The sequence below is a fragment of the Calidris pugnax genome, unplaced genomic scaffold (genome assembly GCF_001431845.1).
Source record: "Calidris pugnax isolate Ruff unplaced genomic scaffold, ASM143184v1 scaffold42, whole genome shotgun sequence".
Classification (NCBI taxonomy): Eukaryota; Metazoa; Chordata; class Aves; order Charadriiformes; family Scolopacidae; genus Calidris; species Calidris pugnax.
In genome coordinates this window covers 4,857,974-4,868,714 of record NW_015090920.1, presented here as the reverse complement: position 1 = coordinate 4,868,714, position 10,741 = coordinate 4,857,974, and the positions used below count along the sequence as shown (strand labels likewise).

Sequence of the window (10,741 nt, the reverse complement as noted above, 5' to 3'; positions counted from 1 at the left end):
CCGGCATGATGGCGTGCCTCCGGCAGCCCCGGGGCCGTTTCCCGGCTCGGCCGCTGCCGGCTGGAAGTTTGTTGGGTAGGTGCCGCGTCGGGCCCCGGGAAGCCCTCCTCCTCCTCCTCCTCCTCCTCAGCCCCGCCGAGGCTCCGCGCCGCAGCCGCCGCCCGTCCCCATTGTGCGCCCCGCGGAGTGGGGGGGACCCGGCCGGGACGGGGCAAGTGCCCTCTTTTGGGGATTTTTTGGGGGAGAAAAGCCCTTCACCCTCTCCCTCGGCCCAGCCGTATCCCTCTCCGTTTCATACCGGGTTCTCCCCCTCCTCCCCTTTTCTCTCCGCAGCCCCCTTCGCCTCCTTTCTTTCTTTTTAATGACAAATCTCTGCTTAGAGGTCAAGGAAAGTTCACTTAATTTATTTTTTTTTTCCCCTCCTTCCTACTAGAAGCTTTAGGTGCATGAGATTTTCTCCTCCTCAGTGTAGTTCCTTCATATACCTGGGCTCTACAGCCATATAATCTTATCCCGAATATAGATCTTTAAAGCTTATTAAAATTTACTGGTGTGGAAATATTCAGTCATGCATTCGAAAGGATCTGGGCCAAATCCTGACTTTTTTTTTTTTATTATAAACTGAAGTCAGTGGGAGTTCTGACTGAGGAAGGGGTTGCTGCGCTTGCTCTTTTGTTAGTAGATCAATCTGAAGAAGGTCTGTGGTCTGACCTTAACAGTTTGCTTTTACTGTGTCTGAATAATTGGAGCTTATTCCAAAAAAAAAAATAATCTTTATTTTGGTGTATTTTAGGAAAAAATTATACTTACTGCAGGTAAAAAAGGTAACAGTTTTCTGTGGGGAAGAAGTATTGTTAGATGCAGGTTGGGAAGAGTAGAAGTAGCTGTGTGTTTCAGATAGAAGCAAATGGAAAAGATCATTGCATGAAACATGTCAGTGTTTAATGGGTGCCAGGGTTCAAAGATACAGCATCTTGAAACTAACATGCTTAGGGAAAAGCTCTATTTCAAACATGTCCTAGCTGATAGTTCACGTCTCTTCTGCACCCAGAGGAGTCAAAAAGAGAAAAGTTTGGTTGGTTGGTTGTTTTTTTCCCCCGAATAGTTGTATGTATTTTTAGGCAGGGTTCAAGAATAAAAACTGAAGCTGCCCCAGTCCACAGAGACTGCTTTTCTTTGCAGGCGTCTGTGCCTGTAAATCTGTGAGTCTTCATGTGGCTAACTGTCGGCACCTTGTCCTGTCAAACAGCAGGAGCAAATCATGTGAGGGAACCTGAGGTATTAACACTGACTTAATTTTTTTTCTTTTACTTGTCAGTAATTACTCTGCTGAATTATGGGAGATGAGTCTGTTAGTTGCGACTGATTAATACTCATTTTATTTTTCCATTGAACCGGAGAGCGGTGCCGTGAAGCTTTTCAGAGGTTCTCCTTGGATTTTAGTGCACGTTTTGAGTGCTTGCTTCTTTGCTGTGACTGGAAGAGCGTCGGTATGAAAATGAAAGATATCTAGCCCCTTTTGAAGTTCTTGCTTTGGTCTTAGGGATGAAATCTTGCATTTCAGACTGTAAGTAGGCGCTTGAGAGAAATTTCCCTTGGTTTGAGTGATCCAGAAGCTTTCCACAGCTACCGGAGAGGATCGGTTCAAGGCATGATCAGGTTACCCTAAGGGTAGGGATTTGTCCTTGCTTTGGTTTTGACCCCATCAACCATTGGGTATGTAATCAAATACATTTTTTCCTACTCTGTCTTGTTCTGCCTGCCTCTTTGTGTACCCTTGAAGATGTGATGATCCAATACGATTGAGAAAAGTGACTGAATAAACAGATGGACATCTTTCTGTTTCTGTATAAATATTAACTATCAAATCAATTGTTTGAAAGCTGATGAGTTTAGTGTTTGCTTTCCCTCTGTAGTTTGAACACAAAGTAAAGAGTTGAACGTAAAGAAAAGGAATACAAAGGTTAATAAAAGTGCTACTTGTGTTTTTGAATATTGGGAAATAACTCAGATTAAATTATGAGTTTCTTTGCTCTTGGTATAAAGATTTAAATTTAAAAAATGAAGGGGTTGTGGCTTTTTTTTTGTGGCATTTTTTAAAATGAAGCCTGAATGCACTGCATATTACATATAGCCAGTGTTCTGCTGTACGAAGCCCAAGTTGTGTGTGTAAAATAAAAGCTTATTTGAGTAGTCTTACAAGCCTAATGGAGGCATCATCTCAGCTTTATAAATAATGTAAGTTGTGTATAATGTGGAGTCCCCAGAGACTGCAGAGAAAGCATCATTACCAGCCTTTTCAACCTGCTGGAGATCTTAAATTGATTTACAGCACTGAACTGGTGCAAAATGATACATCAGGATGACACAGGGTCAACCTGTAAAAGTCTGTGATGTGAGCCCGTTAGTTCAGTCATCATAATTAAACCATATTATGAGGGCAGTGAAGCAAGTGTCTGTGACATGTCCCATTGTACTTCAGATACGGGTGGTTTAAGAATCAAATAAAGACAGCACCGTGTTTATTATTTAAGTTATGCAAAGAGTAGCTGAAATTAAAGCTTGTGGCCCCGTGAAGAATAAATGCTGAACCAATTTAGGTTGACTCTTAACCTCCTTCTTGCAGTCATTAGCAACTGAAACAGATGAAGGAAGGTATGTGCAGCTTGGAGGTGTGTGTGTGGGGGGGGAGGTGGTTGTGAGTGAATCTCTGATTTTTATATATCCTTTCTCAAGCCTCAAAATCAGCTAGACTTTACCTGCAAACTGTGCTCTCAGATATCAAAAGGACAAACAGGCAAACAAGCTAATTGTTTGGGCTTTTTTACCTTCCCATAGTGTTTTTATCCTACTAAAGTTTGCAACTGCCTCTTGAAACGTTCCTGCAGATTGGATTTCTTGTATAAGACAGAGCATATTAGGCGTATCTTTAACTATATGACCAAACTTATTGTAGAACAAGACACTGTAATTTTGAATATGGTTTGGCACAGGTCACTACTTTTCTTAGTGAAGGCAGCTGTGGCTTCAGATTCATGTTTCTGCTCTAAGTAGCTTAGAAAGTAGCATGCCACAGATTTATTATATACTAAACATCTTAGGTCTTGCTGTTTGTGCTGATAAAATCACTATGAAGTATTTCGGGAAAATCCTGCTAAAACTCCATTTTCTTCTCTCTGCTAGTCAGTGTGCTCCTCGGTGATTTGAGGGTTTTGCATGTGGTTAAACCAACTCTTCATACCTGAATCGGTGGGAACCCTGTGCTGCGTCTCCTGAGCTTCTCCCAGCCCAGAGAGAAACAGCTCTTATTTTTAGTCACAAATGTAACTAAAAAAATCATTTTGAGGGACAGAAGAGAAGCGGAGAACATAAATGGTCACTAGTGGTGAGAAAGCCATTAGCCTCCCAGGTTCAGTTGCATCTCAACAGGATGTGCTTTAACTAAAGGTGCTTTCAGAGTGGCAGATAAAAGAATTAACCCTCTCTTTTGGGTGCAGTGTCTTATAAAATGTGAACATGGAGCTCTTTTCTGCTGTGTGGATGCAGATGAATAAACGAAGCTACCTTATTGAAGAGAGAGCCATAAAATCTGTGAAAATGAAAATCGTATTTCACAAATTGCTTTATGGTTAATGAAGAGATTCTACTAATGTTTGTGGGGTTTTGGTTTTTTTTTTAATTTTATTTTTTTAACTTCTGGTATAAGTTTTGATGACAGACTCACCCAGCTGTGCTTTCAGAGCAGGGAAAGGTCCGTTCTGCCCATTAAAACTTCACTTGTTTCCCTCTAGTCTAGCAGACTAGTATTCTTCCATCGGCCTTTCTTCTGTGTATAGTAGTGTCTCCAAAAATTGAGTATGTAAGTCTTAATAAAGATGATCTGCAGTTCCTGGAAGTTTGCTTTTGAAGCTTACTGAACAGAAAATTCAAGTTTAAAACATAAACACCAAATTGGCAAGCTTGGCTTGAAGTGCTGGTGACTTAAAGGCTCGTCTACACCGGCGTCTTGCACTTCTTTAGCTTTTTTGCTCGAGCTACAATGGCGTAACTTTAGAACAACATAGAGGATTTTGATCTTAGAACAGCAGATTCTGCTTGGGATGGGCAAGAAATTATTTTAAGTTGATACTTTTTAATTGGTAGAGTTGTATCCCTGCGGGCTGTTGTATAACTATTTCCATTAGAATGTTGCTATTCTTCAAGATTGAAAACAACCAGAGAAAATGTCAGATTGGGCCTTTTGTGAAGGGCTTTGGGGAGGGTGGATTCAGGGGTGAGGAGAAGGACACTCTTGGTTGCTAATGGCTGCCACAAAGATCCCTATCCTCCTCCTGGGACAAATGTTCATTTGCATTACAGAGGCTTTTCCAGTTTGTGTGTATTTGAGGTGGGGGGGTGGCTTTGTTTTTTAACAGGATAGAGAAGCCAAAAATTTCGTAAAATAAACGGGCTGATTTTAAGGAACTTGAAGCATTTTCCAGGATGAACCCAGATTTTACAGGAGCTCTCCCTGCTTCGGTTTTATGTGTTGGCTTTGGAAGTGCCTCAGAGTTAAATAGGAACAAAAATCGAGCACGCTATGTCTAATTAGACTGTGTGAAGGCAACTATTCAGTGCAAGTAAGGCTGAACTCTGCTGAGTTGCGTAGATGGGTCCTTTATTATTAATATTATTATTATTTTATTTTGGAGAAGGAGGAAGATGTGTGTCGTGTACCGTGGAGGTGTTGCCCCCCAATAACTGTACTGTGTGTGACACAGCTGCTGGGTTGAGCTGTCATTAAATTACCAAAGGTTTTCTGCAAGTATGTATTCCTTTACTCAATTGTACTCTTCTTGCGAGTGCTGTATCTTGGGACATTGTGTAGAAGCTGAGTTTAGATCAAGAGTTGAAGCTTTGTTTTTTTGGTGTTTATTTTTCCTCTAGACCTGCCAATGCAGGGAACCTGACCAGTACAGTTATTCTGGACACTTGCACAATCCAGTCATTCTAACCTAGCTCTGTAATTGTTCTGGACTCTGTGTCACTTTTATTTTGATGTGGAGTGTCCACTTGGGAGAGTGATATCAGCGTAGATGTCACCAGTCTTTCTCATTTTGTTCTTCTCCCACCCTCTCCCTGTCATGCACAGGCGAAGTCTGGAGTACAAGGAGGAAAACAAATTATTTTTAAACATGCCTTTATAGAAGTCATTCTATTTAGGCACTGTTCAAAGCAGTATCATCCAAAGGCAACTATTATGTTGACTTGGCATGTAAGCAGATCATTAATGTGGTTCACCAGTAATTTCTGAAGCATTATTTCATATTTCTGAGCTTATAAGAGGAGTGCTCTTCCCAACATGGCAGCAGATGAGACTGTCTGAATAAGTCAGTATAGACAGTCTGAATTATAGCACTTAATGGTATTCAGAAGTATTTAACTTGCAAGTCTGTGTCACTAAAATCATTAAAATGCCAATCCACATCAGAGCGATCTATGGACTGTCAATCCAATGTTGGGTAACTTGGAAGCCGTTACAAATTTTTTACAGTGCTAAAGTGATTATAGACAGAATCACAGGAGTTTTCCACTGTCTCCTTGCTTCTGTCCCCAGTGTGGGTGGAAGAATCACGTCTGCCCTCCAGCTTTGACTGATGGACTTTTCTTTCACTACTGAGAGCTACTGTTAGAGTGGAAGCTGAAAATGTATCTTCTTAATACAGATTTATTTTTTTGTGTGTGTGTGAGTAGAGGTTGGATTTCAGGAGTTACAGTGTAATGGAGTTTCTTCTACAGAGGTTCCAGGACTGATGTACATGTTTAAAAGCTTGTCTAGGTAGGTGACAGCAAAAAAGCCTGTGTTCACGCAGAACTAACACTTGACACTTCTGTAGCAGGTCAGAAAGGTTTTTTTATGAATTCAGAGAATCCTTGATGGTCGGGTTGCCTGGGGCAACCAAGCGGTGACCATAGTTGATGATACTTTTGCTTGCTTTTCTTCCTCACTTTGTTCCATACTGGGAATTTGTATCTCATTCTTCTGTGTTTACATGAAAGACTGGTTTACTGACGATATTTTTTCTTATAAATGGTTTCAGCCTTCTGATTTAAGCATTTTAAGGCATTGACAGTAATAGCAGCATTCTGTTTGGCGTAGTGTGATGAAACCAGGGCATGAGACTCTTAAATATACCTTATTTTTATGCTGGTATATATGTAGTAATACTCACACTTCATAGGTATGCTCTATGTTCATGTGCACATATGAATGCCTAAATTAATTTAACTTTCAACAGCAGTGAATGTTATTTGGATCAGATAAAGGTAAACTAAGCCTATATATAGTTGAGAAGAGCCTGTAAATCTATCAAGGTGTGTGTATGTAATAGCTATTTATATATAAATACTTAAATGCTTAAAAGCATAAAATCAGTTTTGGTTAAAGATGAAGTTAATAGCTGGAGAATCATGTTGCAACAAATTGTGGCTTCCACTTAAATGCGTTTCTGAGAGTGATGGGAGGAGGGAGCATCTGCTGTTTGGTCAGATGCTGTTAGTGAGTTGCATATTTGCCTTTATTCTACCAACGTATTTCACCTTTGTATCTGTTGGGTTTCATTTGGATATTGAGCTGGGAGGAATTAATGCAATGTCCTTCCTGTCTCTCATTTCTCTTACTAGTAAGTACTTTCATTCAGCTGACATGTTGAGGGACAAAATATGTGGCTTGGTAACGAGCTGTATTTCCTGAGGCGGTGGAAAGAGGGCTCTCAGAAACTTTCCCCAAGTTTCACTGGTTGTTTTGAGAACTTAACAGAATCCCAGGATGGTTGAGATTGGAAGGAATGTCTGGAGGTCATCTGGTCCAACGGCCTGGCCACCTAGGTTGCCCAGGACCATGTCCAGATGGTTTCTTTTTTTCCTGTTGTATGACAACGGTGTAACTGTTTTGTCACAACAGCGATGCAAGTAGATTTGAAATTTACCTGGGCCTTCTCATAGACCTGACAACATGTACGTGATGGCTTCAGGGATTGCTAAATGCATAATGAGATTACACTGGTTTAATTTCAAATGTGTAGTCTTTCAGGAATCTCAAACACATCTAAAATGTGTGCTTCCCTGCACAGGGAGGGAAGAGGGAGATGAGGGAGACAGAGGCTCAACTCATGTGGCTTTACTGAGGTCTCACCATGAATCTCCAGCGTTCAGGACCAGAGTTTCATCTCCCTTCACACAGTCTCTTGGTCTGTCCTCTTAGCATTGTTTATGCCTGTTCTGCTAATTACCTGGTGAATGCAGTGACAAACTATACTATGTTGAAAAATGTGAGTTTTGACCATGCTGAATGTCTGGGAAAACCTGGCTTACATACAGGTAGCCATCCTGGCTATTACAGTTTCCTGTTCTGCATTTCTGCCTGCTGCTGGCTTTACAAGTCTCCTGTACTTAATAACAGGCCCTTTATTATTCATGCTAGCTGGTGTCAGTGTTAAGTGCTTCCATTTGGATGTAGTAGCCAAAGGAAAAGGCTTTGTCTTTATTAACCTAAAAAGATAATGTAATTACAGTTTCTGTAATGTGTTGTATTAGAGTCTGTCTGGAAAATACTTTATAAATACTCTCAGCTTAAAACTCTGTAGCGTGTGGTATTTTGGGGCAGATGGGTATGAAATTACTTTTCTTTTTCTTTGTGAATTTTGCTGTCTAGTTACCTAGAGCAGAGGGGGGTTGAAGAGCTTGCTAGAGTGTTTGGTTGTTTGGAACCAGCTTGGGCAGAGCTCGTTGCTCTGGGGATGAGATGAGGTTTTGCAAATTGACTGAAGTACTCACGTCTGAGTGCGAGCTAATCTTTGTTCTGGATATCATTTAAAATTGGGGGGGGGATAGGGGGGATGGTGGCAGCTCCACAAGATGGAGAGAACTCTTAACAGTTTGGTTCCTCTCAAGCCCAGCCACAGATTTGTTAGCGTGTGCTGGCTGGGGGACTTTGATGCTCATCCTGCTCTAAGCCGATCCAGCTGTTCTGCAGAACATTTCTTTTTTTGTTGTTGTTTTTGCCAGGTTAGGAAGGTGGATCAGTGGACAGACTGTAAGCAGGGTGGAAGGTATGTTGGAGCACCAAAGCTGGCACAAAGGAGTAAAAGGCAAACCTTTTCTCTTGGGGTGGGAGCAAGCTGTTGGAGCTGCTCATCTGCTTGCGGACCCCTGACCTTGCTGGCCCAAGGCAGCTGTTGGAGGTAGCCAGTTATAAACGAGTACTACGGTACTCCCAGATGAAGACTTCCTTAATATCCTTGCCAAGGAAAGGTCTAATTTACAGGGTTGGTTCTTTTTTTTTTTTCCCAGATACTTATGTTGGTGATTAGCATGGTGAGGTTATACTGCCAACAGTTACGTCAGTCACAAAGCCCCAGTGTAGTTCTATTGGCAGCGAAACGATAGTGATTAATGATACAGCATATTTTATGGGGGGTGAGGGAAGGATGGATGCGGAGGAACGCTTAAACAAGCTTTTCTGGTCAAATGCTGTTTTGCTGGTACAAACTGCAAGCTATGTTAGAAATGTTTTTCTAGTTTAATGCAATTGTATGAGCGGAGCACATCTAGGGCATGTTCTGTGTGAGGCAGGACACATGTTTTTCCTCATGGGGAACAGAATGTCCTCTGAGTTTCACTGCTTAGCAGTAGAAACTTTCTTTTACTTTTTAGGGGGTTGAATAACTTGAAACAGCTGGCAGACCAGGTACTGTTAGCAGCGTTATCAAGAAACTGTAGAGAAAAGGCTAAATATTAAATCTGTTAAAACCCCTTCTTCTAAAAGCAAGCTGCTGTTACCAGAAACAGCTGCCAGTAAAGACAATTAGGGCACCTGAAGATGACATGTGCTGTAAGCGAAGTCACTGCTTGTCACTTTCCTGGGTTCTGCACCACTGCATAAGTAATTTTGAAATTTTCAGCTTTCAATCCACTTTTCTCAAAAGAAGCTTCTTTTAATGGTATATGGTAAATGTGTTTAAACCCCACCTTTTTTTTTTTTACTTCTGCTGGCTATTTAATATTATCAAATGTTACATCTTTCTAATATACTTCTTAACTTCAAGGACTTAGACTATCTACAAACGTAGAATATAAACTTTAGGTATTTTCCCTAGTGGCAGTGCTGGAGAGAGGTTCTTGCTGAATTTCCTTGTAGCCTTCTACTATGCCAAGGAACTATCCAGACCCTTGGGAGCCCAACCATAGTATTTTTTTTCCTCTGGCTTGCCTACAGGCTTCTTTGACATTTTTTTCTGTGTGGAAAACATCATCTAACATAACTGGCATAAGCACTCCAGGGCTATTTAGTACAGTTTGCTGGAGAACTGTACCCTTTGCCCTTGTCCCCACTAGTTTATCAGCTGTAACTCTTGCTCATGGTCAGACCCGATGCGTCTCCTGTGGTTTGTGAACTGGGAGCAGCTGAGAACTGGGAGCGTTGGTGGCAAGCTGCTTTTTGTCTTGTATTTCTGAATGCAGGCAGGTTTCCAGCACACCTTTGCCTAGCTTCTTTCCTCCCCTGACTTTGGGACATGAGGGCTCTCAATCTTCCAGGGTTGTTTGTACCTAAAGGTTTATTATCTCGGGAACTGGGGAGTACTGGTTTCCAGCCCTGGAATTAATCTAGATTTTCATCTTGAAGACAAGGAGCCTTAAATCTTTGTGTGCTGTTTTTGTGTGCTAGCTTTCAGCCTAGAAGTAAGTAGCCTTGGAAAGCTGCAAGTCCTGGAAGTTCATCCTTGCAGTCCCACTTCATGACGTATTTGGGGCTCGGAGTGTCCTCTGTGCTAGGACAGCTACGACTGTTTATTCGGTAGCTGGCAGCCCTCGAAAATTTGGGAAGCATTATGGCTGTTGTAGCTAGCCTGCTGCTGACCCTGCCGAGCGTGTTGGCGGTCAGGAAATGCTGTCTTTTGGTGTCTCAGCTGTCAGGTTGCAGTCCCACAGCTTTGAAAAACCCCAATTTTGAAACTTTAAACTGGTCTTGGAAAGTTACGGTGGAGTGAATAATAAGTTGCATTAATTCCATATACTGAATCACATAGGCTGTGTTAATAAAAACAGCTCGCAGATAAGGAGAGGTTACTGAGTAATTCTTTACGTGGCTTGATTCCTCTTCCAGAATCATAAAAAGCTTACAGATAACCGGGGGATCAGATAGATAGATTACAGCCATTTTCTCCTGTTGTAAAACTTCCGTATTCCCGGTAAGCAGTGTAGGAGGATATCTCCCACTTCCTTTCAGGCAAGGTTGCCAAGTGCTGTATGAACTATCAGTTCCTATCTGTGGGTTGAAGCCTTCATACACAGCCCTCCGAAGCCTTGATCTCGGGAATATGAGAGAAGGGTTTGACGTGAGATTCTGCAGATGTTCTGGCGCGGGGCTGGGGCAGCTGCTTTTGCCTCATCCTGCAGTTTTCTTTTTTTTTTTTTTTTTTGATATCTCTCTGAATACTTACATATGAGAGCGCCCTCCTTTCGTGCTTTTAGGAGGTGGAAGGTCCATCTGTGACTTCTGTGTCTGTCCCCAGCCGTTCACTGTCAGCAGTAGTTTGGCACTTTCCTTGGCTGTGGTGTGCTCTCTTCTCAGCCCCGGTCCCTTTGCCCTCTGTCTCCTCACCACAGTGGTCATCAGATCCTGCTCAGGGCAAGCTGCCTCTGGCCAAATGACTTAATGCCCTCTTCCTCCATGGTGTGAAGATGTTGCCTGTGGTAACAT

At 42.0% G+C, this 10,741-nt stretch overlaps 1 protein-coding gene across 3 annotated transcripts in view; it reads left to right on the top strand.

Annotated features, from left to right (window-relative positions):
* The window catches only part of SMAD1 (SMAD family member 1), a 54,408-nt gene that overhangs the window by 4,847 nt on the left and 38,820 nt on the right, over positions 1 to 10,741 (top strand). The window contains exon 1 of one of the 3 annotated variants that reach the window (XM_014950079.1): positions 11 to 75. The exons of the other annotated variants lie outside the window; for them this stretch is intronic. The gene's annotated coding sequence lies outside the window, so the exon portion shown is untranslated. Of the gene's footprint in view, positions 1 to 10; positions 76 to 10,741 lie in introns of those variants that run through there. 3 annotated transcript variants of the gene reach the window in all.